Source organism: Parambassis ranga, chromosome 22 (genome assembly GCF_900634625.1).
Source record: "Parambassis ranga chromosome 22, fParRan2.1, whole genome shotgun sequence".
NCBI classification, from domain to species: domain Eukaryota; kingdom Metazoa; phylum Chordata; class Actinopteri; family Ambassidae; genus Parambassis; species Parambassis ranga.
In genome coordinates, this window is record NC_041042.1 from 18,780,510 (window position 1) to 18,793,848 (window position 13,339).

General features: G+C 40.0%; 1 long non-coding RNA gene across 1 annotated transcript; it reads right to left on the reverse strand.

The window, feature by feature from the left end:
* Positions 1–625: 625 nt before the first annotated feature.
* Positions 626–1,169, reverse strand: LOC114428048 (uncharacterized). The gene is made up of 3 exons (XR_003669508.1): positions 1,134–1,169; positions 754–865; positions 626–650 (listed from the first exon to the last, which is right to left on the reverse strand). It is a non-coding gene; the product is annotated as an uncharacterized LOC114428048 (long non-coding RNA).
* Between the last annotated feature and the right edge of the window lie 12,170 nt (positions 1,170–13,339).

A 13,339-nucleotide genomic window follows, 5' to 3' on the forward strand; every position in this document is an offset into this window, starting at 1 on the left:
TGTTCCAATTCAGGGTCTGTATCCTTCGGAATGCACATTTTAAGGCTGCTTACGTCACAACGCTGCGCGAAGGCTTTCCCAATTCACCAAAATTCAAAGGGTCCTTCAAATGCGTCCTCCTTTTGCCTGAATTCGGAGGATGCACCGCTACCATCCTTCGTGGCCTTACATATCCCATGATGCTTTGCGGGCCTATTTTTTTCAACAGCGGCACCGGCAGGAGTGCCGAATTCACATTTAAATGTAAGTAAAGAGCAGTAGCTGTAAACTAAACGTTTTGATTGAATGTTGTTTCTTGACTGTTTACTGTAGTATAGTATAAAGTAGGACAGACTTCAGCTCATTGGAGAGGATGGTGGACAGGCTGTGATTTTTTTGGATGTTCTGTGTTGTTATTTAAATGGTTACTTATTAAATTGTTCTTGTCTCTGTGTTCTTAAACCCTTCTAACCTTGTTACATTATGTGTTTCATTACCTATTTATAATTTAAGTAAACATTTGAACAACTTCTCAGTGACAACAGTAAATCATTTATTGTTCTGTTATGTACAATATTTACAAAGATACAGGGGGGGGGGTGTCTGTCTCTTCTGTCCACCACATCGTCCATCAGGGTTTGCAGAGCTGACGATCGGCGGCTGCCATGTTACTAAAGATGTTTTTAAAACAGGCACAAATAATAATAATTACTTCAACAGAGCAGTTTACAAAGCAGATTAAAATATGAATAGCTATAAAATATGTATCCTCACCCTCCAAAGGTGATGATGGTCAGTACACCTCCTCCAGGACAGACAGCTGGTCCTGCCAGGGAGCACCACTGGCTCCTCCAACCAGCAGTAATTCTCTGGTGCAGTGACAGACCTGAGGCACAAAGGTGAGGTGCAGCGCTGATGCTTAATGACACATTAAAGCAGTGGTTTCAGGGTTATTTGCAGGGTTCTTAAACATTTAGCTATTTAATTTAAAGTATTAAAATTACAGAACCCTGTATCAAGTCTTACAATTGAATAAAATATAAATTACATTTAATCATATTTGTCAATCTACTGGTTATATAGCTAGCATTTTCTCAGTAACTGGTATATTAATTATGATCAATAATATGGGTTAAATAGCAGCCTAATGTTACCTCCCCACTGCGCTCTCCCTGCCTGAAGAAAATGAGCCGTCACCAGTTTTGCTGCCGCTGGAGCCGCCTCTCCTCTTCCTCCAACAACAAATAAATATATATTTAAAAAAAATCCAAATTTCTAAATCCACACTGTTGTCCCAGTTGTCTGTTGTCTCGTTTGTTGTGTAGTCTGTGTTGTGTCGCTGTCGCTGCTTTTGTTTTTCCTGGGCTTGGGGGGCAAACGTTATGACCGCGCCACAATCAGGAAGTGCTTTGAAGGCTAGACCGTCCCATTTACCAACGGTTGAGGATGCTCAGGAGGGTCCTCAGGAGGACGCAGCTTCCCGAGACCGTGTAGGTTGCATCCTCCGAAGGATGCAGACCCTGAATTGGAACACAGCTAATGTTTCAAATACAGGATCTTATCATCCATCCTCCTTACTCCGGCACCGTCTTCTTCACCCACTTTCCTCTCTGTCCTGGTCTTGAATTTTTGCTGACCACCTACTCCTTTCTTCCTCCTCCTCCTTTGGGCTTCATCTTGTTCAGGCCTGTTTTTCCTGGCTTCCCACTCGTCCCTTCCTCCTCCCCTTTCGCTCCCATTCAGGGCTCCTGGCCTCTTTGTTCAACAGCCATCTTTGCCATCACCATAACTGGCAGAATCAGAGGGCAATTAACGTCATGGCTGATGGCGGTTGTTATGTTAAACTGACTACTGTCAGATTCACTCCATTATTCATAAAGGCAGAGGGCCTGAATTACTGTCAGATTGAGAAATCATATGTCAGGTAGCAGAGGGGAAGGACCGGACATCAAGGACAGATGAAAGAGAGGGAGAGGGGTATGAGAGGATGAATTGAGGAAGGAAGGATGAAGAAGTTCATCATTCAAGAAGTTGGAACTTTAAAGAACACGTCTGGCAAGCACTGTGTGTAGGAGAGTACAGACCCAAACTGTAATTTGAAGCAAAGCAGTTTCAAATGTATCCAAGTTCTGTATTTTTCCATGGCCTTTAGAAAGATGCCTACCCACACACGCAATGCTATTGATGGATATCATTTACCTATTTGAGAACCACTTTGTGATTCATAAAAACACTATGTTCCTTACGGACAAGTGGGGCTTTGGACTGAAGGGTCACAAGTTTGAATTCCTGAGCAGGGGTGAATAATGCATGCAACTTCTAATAAATTGATGTTTTTTAATCAAGACCACTGATATTGATTTAGCAGACAAAATAGTAACCTCAACTTGACCAGAAAATGCTCGCATCAATCGTTTTTAAAGGTCTGCTTACAAAAAAAAAAGATACAAAAATGCAACATGTATTTTAAAAAACTTACAAAAACTGCTAACAGATAAATTCTGCAACCTTCACTGGAACTAGAAAGCCATGATCGACTCGCATGTGACCAGCAGTCATGAATCCCAAATCTGCAGTTTTTCTCCAGCCGATGTGTAGAGTAGAGTGAAAACTAGTTTGTAGAGGTTGTAAAAGTGCAACTAGTTTAATATTTTTTTCAGATAATATATATATATATATATATATATATATATATATATATATATATATATATATATATATATATATATATACTAAAGATTGGTGGGAACATAATAATAATGGCCTACATAATGATTCCGAAAGAATGTTATGATGACAGGAAATTTCTGATAGTGCTTCATCTCAGAAGGGCAATTACTGGCTGAACAGATTTTTGACGCAGCCAGCCTCAGTGTGAGTGGTCCTGCAGCGGACCCGTAGAGACCATCGGTTGTCTTTGTGCTCTCTAATGCAGAGCAGCCGTTGTTTTTCCTCCTCTTCCATTCAGCAGCTCCTTGAAAGCTGTCAGCTGGTTGCGGCTTGGATGGGACCGCTCCAGTTTGGCCAGACTTGCCTCTCTCTCTCTCTCTGCGGTCAGTTTTTTACGAGCTTTGGTTTAGCAGAACAGAGACAGAGAAACAGAATGAATAAAAGGAGGAAATAAATGGATTTTAATTAATTGTCCACACAAAGGGCAAAACCCCCATTGTGGTTATGTTTTTCTTTTTTCATTTGTCTTTCTGTTTCTGTTCAACATCACTTCAGGGAGGCCCTGAGTGCTCAGTAGCCAGCCGGCCAGCCAAGGCCTCGCAGAAACATACAGCATATGCCAATCCCACAATCCACTCGGCTCAATAAGGTTTCTCTCTCTCTCTTTTTCTCCATCTCTCTTTCGCCATCCAGCAGAGGGGGGCTCAAAGCTGCCACTCATTAAGATGAACCATGCCAAGGCCTGTGCTACTCGCTGCCAAAGCTTTAGTGGCTCGGTGTGTTGGGGAAATCAGTGCTTGCATGTGTGTGTATGAGCTGGATCCAGAGGTTTTCAGGGCCGAGGGAGGTCCTGATGTGTTAAGCAGCAGAGGATGAGGAGGAAGGAGAGGCAAGGAAAGGGTTAGGGGCTCTTGCTACTAATGGGACTCCTCCGCAGTGGATCCAGTGGAGAGGGATGGACAGATGGATAGGAAGGAGGGTGAGTGACTGCTGTGTGTGACACAAAGAGATTATAGAGAAATAAATTAGGCAATTTCAGTCTCAATATCAATCACAAGATGGAGCAAACAAAGTGGTTGTTCAGATCGTTGCTGCTTTTCTGATCCGAGCCAAACTTTGTGACAGAGGAAGACGCTTAGAGGATGACAGTGTAATTGGCTCTTGTAAGCATGCAGAAACATGCAATAAACACTGAACCCCAAGCATCTTTTACAGCGAAGCATGGCAGTGGTATCATCATGTGCTAAGTGTGCTTCTTTAAAGAGAGAGACTAGGTCAAAAAGGCAACCAAATGTTAATGGCAAGTTTACTCTATTGCTGGTCTATTTTAGTTGTAAAAGACAGAAATCTTAATGGTGCAGTCTACTAGATCTGCAGCTGAGGATTGTTAATTAATTGTTGATTGTTAATTAACTACTTAACTAGTCAATTTTTTGAAAATGTCCTGAAAATGTTTCTTTTTCCAGACTTACACTTCCAAATTTGTATTTACCAACAAATTGTTGCAGCTCTAAAATGTATAATGAAGCTTTAGATGACAGCTGCATGTGATTGTCTGCCTCTTGCCTCAGCATGGGATAGAGAAAAAAGCTCAAATAAATGATCCTCCAGTGTGAGGAACTTGGCTGTCCTGACCTCATCACCCTTCATCAGACTTTACAAATGTTTAAAGGATGGACAGGAACCAGAAAATGAAAGACCAACGAACAATGGTTTGCTGTCCACATACTTTGGCCCACATAGTGTAGCTCCATGAGCTAGCATGACCCCTTGTCACCACTCTCAGGGTACAATCAGGAAAAAAAACTTAATGCCCATCCAATGAGATGAAGGTAACTACTACTGAACTAATCAGGAAGCAATAAAGAAATGTCATATACTTCACTTGCAAGTATTTTTCAGGTTACAGTGTAAAGTGTCACTGTCACTAAGAACTCTGTATCTTTCAAGAAAAACTACATAACTAGTTCTTAAAATCCACTCAGACTTTTACCGCACTGTATGATGAATAAAGAAGCGGTTTTATTTATACCCTATATGAAGCGTCCTCATGACTTATACAGCTCTGATCACAGGTTTATATGTATGCATAACTTCATAAGGAGTATGTTTGTGTACCGATGCCTGTACCAGTATGTGTGTCTGTGTGGGTGGTGTCGCATGGCGAGCTTTAAGTGTGTCAGTGGGGTGCATGGCAGATAAAACAGTCCGACTTCATCATTACACACCAGATTCCCTTTTCAAAAAGACGCAGAGCCTCCACATGAATATTTCATTCTGTGATATCTGGGCCAATTAGGTGCTCATACACACCCACACCTTACACTCATCTGCCATATTTAGGACACACACATCCTAACACCCCCTCTGTATTTTCTTGCCCAACAGCCAATCTCTGTTCTTTTATTTCAGTCTTTTATGGGATATTGTTTGAATGGAAGTTTCAGAAAACAAATGATTACAACCTAACAAACTGTTAGAGGTACAGGTTAACAGCAGGGACACTGGGCTGGGTCAGAATGAATGATGCAAAAGCAATAATAATATGTGTAGGCGTACATACACTGTATAATGAATCAATGCAAATCTTTATAATGGTAAATAAAAAAGTGCAATGTCTGGTTTGTAAGTCTGACTGTACTATTTGTCTATTCCAGCGAAGTAAAAAAAAAAATAGCTTATATATGTCAGAAAATATATTATAAATTATTGTGCACGGCTACATTTTTATTTATTTATTTATTTTAAATTTCAATTCTGAATTCTCAACTGAAATAAACCACTGTAAATAACTACATTTATTAGTTTTTAATTGTAATTAAATGCACACTGTCAACTTAAGCAGACATTTCTTTGTGGTTCTAAATGTACCTTAAAGGGATATTTTTCAAGCCCAAGCCTCCTCTGGCCATGGGGGTGGACAAAAATGAAAATTTGTTGCAACAATCCAAAACTATGCCAAAAAACAGTCCAGAAGTTGATAGTGGAATCCACGCAATGTTATATTATATAGCATGTCACAAAAATGCTGGTTTCTGGATGAGGAGGTTTAACCCTGCTTGTTATCCACAAGTGCTGCATCTCTTCCTGATTTCCCCAAAATACAGGACAGGGTGAAAGGTCATAATTGTAGAACTTGTGTGCATTAAATGTGAAAAGAGTATATATAATAAAGTGTTATAGCTATCCAACTATCCAAACTTTTCTCCCAATGTTAGCCTTTAAAATATATTTTAAAATGTGCTTTAGATTGTAAAGTCTATATACTAAACAAACTACTATGAGTATTATTCAGAGGTTAAAAAAACACACACACACACCAGCGGGGAATGAGGCAGTAAGTCTCGGGGGAAAAATTTGCAATCTTTTAATTAAATGCATCATTTTGAAAAAAAGCAAGTACAAGCAATCCTATTTTACTTGTTTCCTAATTAGCAATGTTGTGTTCTCCAAAAAAGAGATACATTGTGAGTTATATGCAGCTGCATGTTTTTTAATGAACAACAGAAATTAGACTTTATAGAACATACTAATGCCCTTTTATTAGTTTGTTGCATTTTCCTGCTACAGATTTATCTTACACATGCCAAACAAAAACAAATGTTTTGCAACTGCTATTAACTATTAATCAACACTGCCTCAGATATAACTATTGATCAAGAGTACTAATTTTATTGTGCTGGACTGTTAGACATGCAGGTTTATAGAGGTCTAGACCTCAGTGTAAGTGCCTGTCAATCTGGATGCACTTTATAAGAGAGTTCAAAACAGGTAGTTATCGACTAGGATGCAAAGACAAAACCAACTCCACATGCAGATTTCCCAGCAGGCCTTGAACACTTTCACTCTTTCCAACCAAAATTACACCTTTATCCATCCTCCCCCACCTGCATCCCAGCTCCACCACTCTTATCTGCTTGCTTCATATCTCCAAATCCCTTTTTATTGGGATTTATCAAGGCTTTTATCACTTTTCATATAAAAAGGACGGGGGAGTATTTCCCCTTCTTTTTTCCCCAATGTTGCCCATTTACGGCAGAGAATTGGCGCAATTTCCGATCTCTCTACTATTCTTTCCTGACAGTCACATTAGCATGTCATTACTGGGGCTTTCTCTGCCCTCCCAGTGGATCTGAAGCTCTGAGGACCATGCACTAGAGTGACAAAGGGCACCAGCTGCACCCACTTCTCCTCATCCATCTCTTTATCCCCGTCTCTCTGCTCATCCCTCCTTTTCTTTCCCTTCCATGCTTGGCCTGACTTGGAGACATCCTAACATTCCCGGTAGGTTTTTTTGTCTTGGCCGGCAGCCGAGACTTTGAGATGTGGCATCTGACGGTGAGATTGTTATTTTTCATTTACATCCAAGCCTTTTACTTGCTTGTTTTGTATGGGAGATGATATGCCAACAATATATGTGATTAGGCTCATTCAGCAGTTACAAGGAGAGCTATTTGATTGCTGATAATATGGGGTTATAATTGGCTTGGGTTGGAATGGGTGAAGCAGACCTCACTGACTCTGTAATCACTGGGGTTTGTTTAGCTAGAACAGGTTTGGGACCATCACACTGACACAAATCAGACCACGTAGACCTGTTTGAAGAGATCTGAGCCAAGTCTTAATGAATGGAATTAGAGTAAAACCCTTGGAAGGCTCTGCTGGCTGCAGATACATTCATTTGGGACAACTTTATCCCTCTGAAAGACGACCAAAGACCAGCACTTCACTGTGTTTATAGGTGACATCATATAAAACTGTGTAATTTAGGGATGCAAGACACTGGATTTTTACAGAACATCAAGCCTTTTCTTAGCAGCGTTCGACACTAAAAACCTCCACACCACAGGCGAACTGTTCATTCTCACAAGGAAAATGTAGCATGAGGTTAATAATATTTGGGGGCGGGACCCATCGTAATGGTTGGCCAAAAATGGCAATAGCAGAAAGAAAATGGTTTTCCTTATAAAAGGTGTTTAATGTTATGACTTTGTGTCTTTTAATCAATGACCATTGTCTAAGCCCTTACCCAGTATTTAATGCCTAATTCAACCCCTAGCAGGTCAGGGTCAGGGGCTGTGAACACTGGACACCTAAATAAAGGTCCAACACACCGCCTGTACCACCACCATTGCCAACCCTTCCATTCCACAGACTCTAGCAGTTCAATTAATCCCATGATGAGGAATGAAACAATCTTGTGATATAATCATGCAACCATGTGTTACATTCGGGGGAACCATTGTGCCGTTTCTTTGTGAGGACCTAGCAAGCTAAGCTGAGTATTAGATGTGTACATTTATTAAGGTACCTATGAAAGCAAACAAGGGTTACGCTAAAACTATAGGAACCTATACACTTGTAGATCTATAAGACCTGGATGAGGATGGATCTTCACAAAAAAACCTTGTGATATACACAAAGTGCCTTTGTCATACAAAGCTGGGTATCAAAATTTCCCATAAACCCATCTGGTTTGAAAAAAAAAATGCTTCAATCTTTTCAATCCAGGTTTCCCCAACGTGAAAATTATTATGTCAAAAATCCCAAAAGGGAACGAGTGACAGCTTTACCTGCCGGCACAGTATGACAACCCGATCATCATTCATGCCATTCATCATTCCAACAGGACTAAGCCCTATTGTTAAAACCATCCAGTCCACCATTGGACCGGATTAAAGCTCAGAGGAAAATCCCTCTCCTTCTTAACCAGTCTGACCAGTCACATCTCCGTGTATGAATGTGTCACACAGCAAATCCTGCGGCGGGGAGACCTTTATAATCAACTTTTAAATCCTTAATCCTTAATGTGTCCAATCCCATAACCTGGCTGACCTACCATGTTAGAGGAGGCTGATGAGATCAGTTAGACATTCGTTAAGAAATTCACTTTCTTCTTTGTTTGCCATGTGGCAGTCCTCTGCCTTTTTAGCAGCTCCACTGGGCAACACACACCTTGCTTTGTATTCATGACAACAAGTACTTGTAGTTTACTGACTCAGTCTTTTGTCTTCTTCCAGATCACATTGTTGTCAACTCACTGTTCAGACCAAAAATCTCCTCTTCATATAAAGCAATGAACCACCTGTGTTTCTGTGACTGTGTGTCTGGGTCGACACGTGTGCTCCTAATGTTTCCCAACAACTGTACTGTATATCCATCACAGCCTGGGAAACAGCTTAGCTGCATAGTTCGGCTAATAGTTGCTTTCACTTGTTTGCTGTGTTGACAAAGAGTTCACAAAAGTTGCAGATGTTATACATGTTGAAATAACACATTCCAAGACACTATGTGTAGATGTGTAATGAGCACAGCCAGTATTGTGGAAAAGTTAGTAGGTTTGACATTACTACAGACACTGCTCACAATAGTACAGTGCAAGTACAGTGGAAACAATAATTCTAATAATAATATGGACACCAAAGCCTCCCTTTAGTATTTAGTAATCCAAGGAAGCGTCACCACAGTGGTTATGTCAAAGCAAGTGCAGAGTGACTGATTATTAGTTGCACTTCATTCAGTCAACTTTACGACACATAACAAAACGATTATTACAGTTACATCTTTACAAGGACGGAAAGCCTGGTAGTTTGTTATGCAAGGCTAAACAATGAATTCTGATTGTAAAATGCGCTATATTAAATAAAATTTAATTCCATTAAACATCATGTAAATAATTAGTACCAGGTTAGATCACAGATCAAATACAGACCTCAAATCTAATAAACCAGTAAACTGTGTCCAATCTGTGTCTGTTCCTGTCCACAGCTAAATAGATCTGAACATCAGCTGTCATATAATCAAGCTTTAGCATCCAAACAGGCTACTTAGAACAAGCACTATATTTCAGCTGTACTCAAAGGGACCTCTATCTGAGTAATATTAAAGTTTAAATATAGGTAATATGTCATATGGTGAAGCAAAAGAAACAATAAAGCACTCTTGAAATGCTGATAAGATACTACATTAGAATTTTATTATTATTATTATTTTGTTTTGTGAAACAAATACAGTAGTTATATGTTCCTGTGGAGGCAGGCCAGATTGATGCTGTGTAAAAAACAAAAGTGTACCCTACTGCTATCCCTCCTGCATGAGGATATCACTTTAACCAATGAAAGCCAGACCCCCGTATCAGGGCATTATCTTGTTTATCTCTCTGCTGGTGATGACAGAAAGAGGAAAAGTTTCAAGCTTGGTTGCTCATTGTGGGCCAGGGAGATAGAGGCAGAGACATGGCAAAACAAAAGGCAGCCAGAGAAATTTGCATGGTGCTCAATTATACATTAGCGAACATCACTTGGCAATCTGTTCATATCAATTTAATTGGATTTTAATACTGCCTGTGATCTTGTTTCCTAATTAACAGCAGCGGCTGGCAATAAAGCAGAAGCATGCACCCAGCAACACCTTTGATCCAGGCCATATGGACTTGCTTGGAGCTCATTGGTAGGGGGAGAGAAAAATATCAGTCACCTAAATATGGGCCTATGACAAGCCAGTGGAAAGGGGACTTTGTGTGTGTGTGTGTGTGTAATGTTGCTTCTCATGGTCCTCTGTGTGTCCATGCATGTGTGAATGTGTGTTTTTCTCACAGCATGTCTGTATTCGCGGTCCCCTATTCATGTGTGTATGTGCATACATGTGTGTATCTATTTGTCGGACATGCCTGTGTGTGTGTGTATGTGTGTGTGTGTGTGTGCCTTCCAGGGGGCGGAGGGATCAGCACAACCCCCAGATGGCGGATATCACTCCTGCTTCGCGCCTTCATTGATTAATTTCTTCCCTGATTGGTTGTGATTACTGATAAATAAAACATGATCTGGGGATCAGATGCAAATCAGCTTGAGGGGAGGGGGTTGAAGATGAGGAAGGGGGTTGGGGGGTGCGGGGGGTGGCTGTTGATTGCTTTTTCAAATCTGTTTATTTCTTGCCACGCTGCCCTCAACTCTGGATTGGAGGGCAGAAAGAGGGCACAACTTGTTTCAGCTAGAACACATGCTCAAAACTCAAAACAATGTTCATCACATTTGATTCCTGTGTGAAGCTAAGCTGAAAGTACAACATACACAACATTATTTTTAATAGTTACAGGACTGGTTTAAAAAAATATCGTTGACACCTTCTTCTCTTCAGGCCAACCAGCAATAGGATGACCACATGAGACCTCACTACCATAAAAGACACATGAACACCTCATGGCTCCTGACAGTCAACCAAAACGAGAGCTGTCTGGGTGCAGAAGTTGAGGATGGATTAAGCTGTGCATATCTATGCCATGTTTTGCATGTTTTTGTTTTTAATTTGTCAAAGGTTAAGTCCTCTTTTTTTTATGTAATTTAATTTTGTGTAATTTATGTATGACATGTTTGTATCTGTGTTTTGCAGGAGTCACACAAATTATTAAGAGCAGGGGTTCCCAAATTTGTCCTGCTTGTAGAATACTCCAAACTCCACTGGAATCTGATTTTTGTTGTGATTCATGCAAAACGGCGAGTCAAATGACACATCGCCTTTACAGTGAGTAACAGTATGATTTGTTGCATTCAATCTATTCTCTTCAAATTGGCTCTGTGCAAAAACATGGTTTTAACCCTTTCCGCCCCAAGGCCCCGATTTGTAAGGGCTTTTTGCAGCTGGCCAACAATGAAAACCATAAAACACTGCACTAACCATGTAAAATAAATAATCATAACTTAAGGGAGCAGGTTAACATTTGCTCTGTGAAAATAACACCTTCAATCCTTACATCTTTACAGTGACTACTGTGCGTTTGCTTTATACTGCCGATACTCTACCCCTGTGAGACCACTTATCTTGAGCTGTTTTCCTGCCTGAACTCTGGTTACAGTCCAGGGAATCAGGTCTGGACTTTGTTCGTTGTTTTCTGTTTCCCAGCTCACAATGGGATTCACCTCCAAGCAAGGGGAGGTGCCGGTGTCTTTTTATACCACCATAGTTTTTACTGATGTGCATTTAAACGCCATTGCAGCAGTGGAAGGGGACAGTTGTAAAATGTGTTTAATGTTAGGATTGTGTGTGTTTGTAGACAAACCTAATCTTAATCTACCAATCTTAAAGCCTAATCTTAAACGAGTAGTTGTCAATGCTTGACCTGAACTGTGAGTGAAAACAAAAACTTTACTATGAATGAAAAACAGTGAGTGAAAAGGTGGGTTGGCAGTGTTTAAATCAACGGTGTTGAGGGGAACGTGAACCTGTGAACCTCCTGTGTTCTGTGTTATGCCACTGCCACCCATAGTGGCTGGTTAGCGGCTATATCTTCATCATCAGATGATGTGCCAGGTGTTCTATTTTATTCACTTAAAATGCAAATTTTACATGAAACAGAATCAAAATAACAAAGGGAAAGCCTAAAAATGTGATGTTACTGCATGCAAAAGGACTTCAAATGTTGTGTATTAAGATCATACATGATTGCAGCACATTTCTTCTACAGGAGGTTCCACCTAAGGAGCTCTCACCTCATGGTGAACAAAAGCACTGTAGCACATAATCACATATTCTCAATACACAGAGGATCAAATTAAAGTCAGCTGAGTCTCCTCAGGTGTGAGGAGCTATCCTGGGCTGTGGAGGTGTGGCACATATAAGGTCTTGTGAGCCTGACTGTGTCCTCTGAAGACACATCATCAGTTAACCCCTGCTTATTCAGCATTCCTCCATTTGTAAATCTGTGTTTTAAAGGAGAATGCTGATTTATAAAGAATATAGATTCACTAAAACAGAAAGAGGAGGGAGGAGGGAGAAGAGAGATTATTTTATTTCATTACTTTTACTATGTTATTTTATCGTATTTATAACAAAATAAACAACTTAGATCTGGAATGTAATTACCAGAAATAGGCTAAATTATGAATTAGATGGACAGTGATTCTCTACTAATGTTGTAGTAGGGTCTATATAATGCAATGTAGGAAGGATACAACACATGTGACACAATGGTGAAAATTAGCAGAGATGTCCTACGTTGCAGACGGACATTAAAATATTCAATGCTACACAGAAGACGCTGTCCCAGTGACAGTGACACAGTATAACCTGTAGTCAGTAAACAGTAAGTTAGATTTGTAGACTATATGATGCTCCTGCTTCATGCTAATGCTAAGCTAGAATGCTTAGCTAAGTGTGCAATAATGGCCCAGTCATTGAAAGAAGAGCCTAATCACATTTAATGGCATTAATTTGTAATCTGGATTAAATTAATTTTAGATCTTAATATGTCAATTTCACTACACTAGAGACTTGATGTTCTCCTCAATTAAATACAATAATATGTGCACAATGGAGTATTAGCAACAGGAAGTGGCCAAAATACTTTGGACAAAATTCCTGTATTGTGCGGCCTCAACAATAACTAAATAAACAACTCAACTACACTACAAAAAATACAAAATAAATCTGACAAGAGTAATTAAAAGTTAGAGGAAACTGCAGCTTTTCTTTGTTTACTGTATGCAAACTTAATATTGAACCACTGCAGGCTTTTATGTCATCCATCCATCTGTATACATTCTATTCCTGTGAAAACAATATCTCCATATCATCCTCACACAATCTAGCACAAACATTAACTTGGACTGATAAATGGATCAGTGATGACCCTGACCCTGAATATGTCCTATATTATTATTGATTATTGATTTTTATTAGCAGATGTGATCATGTC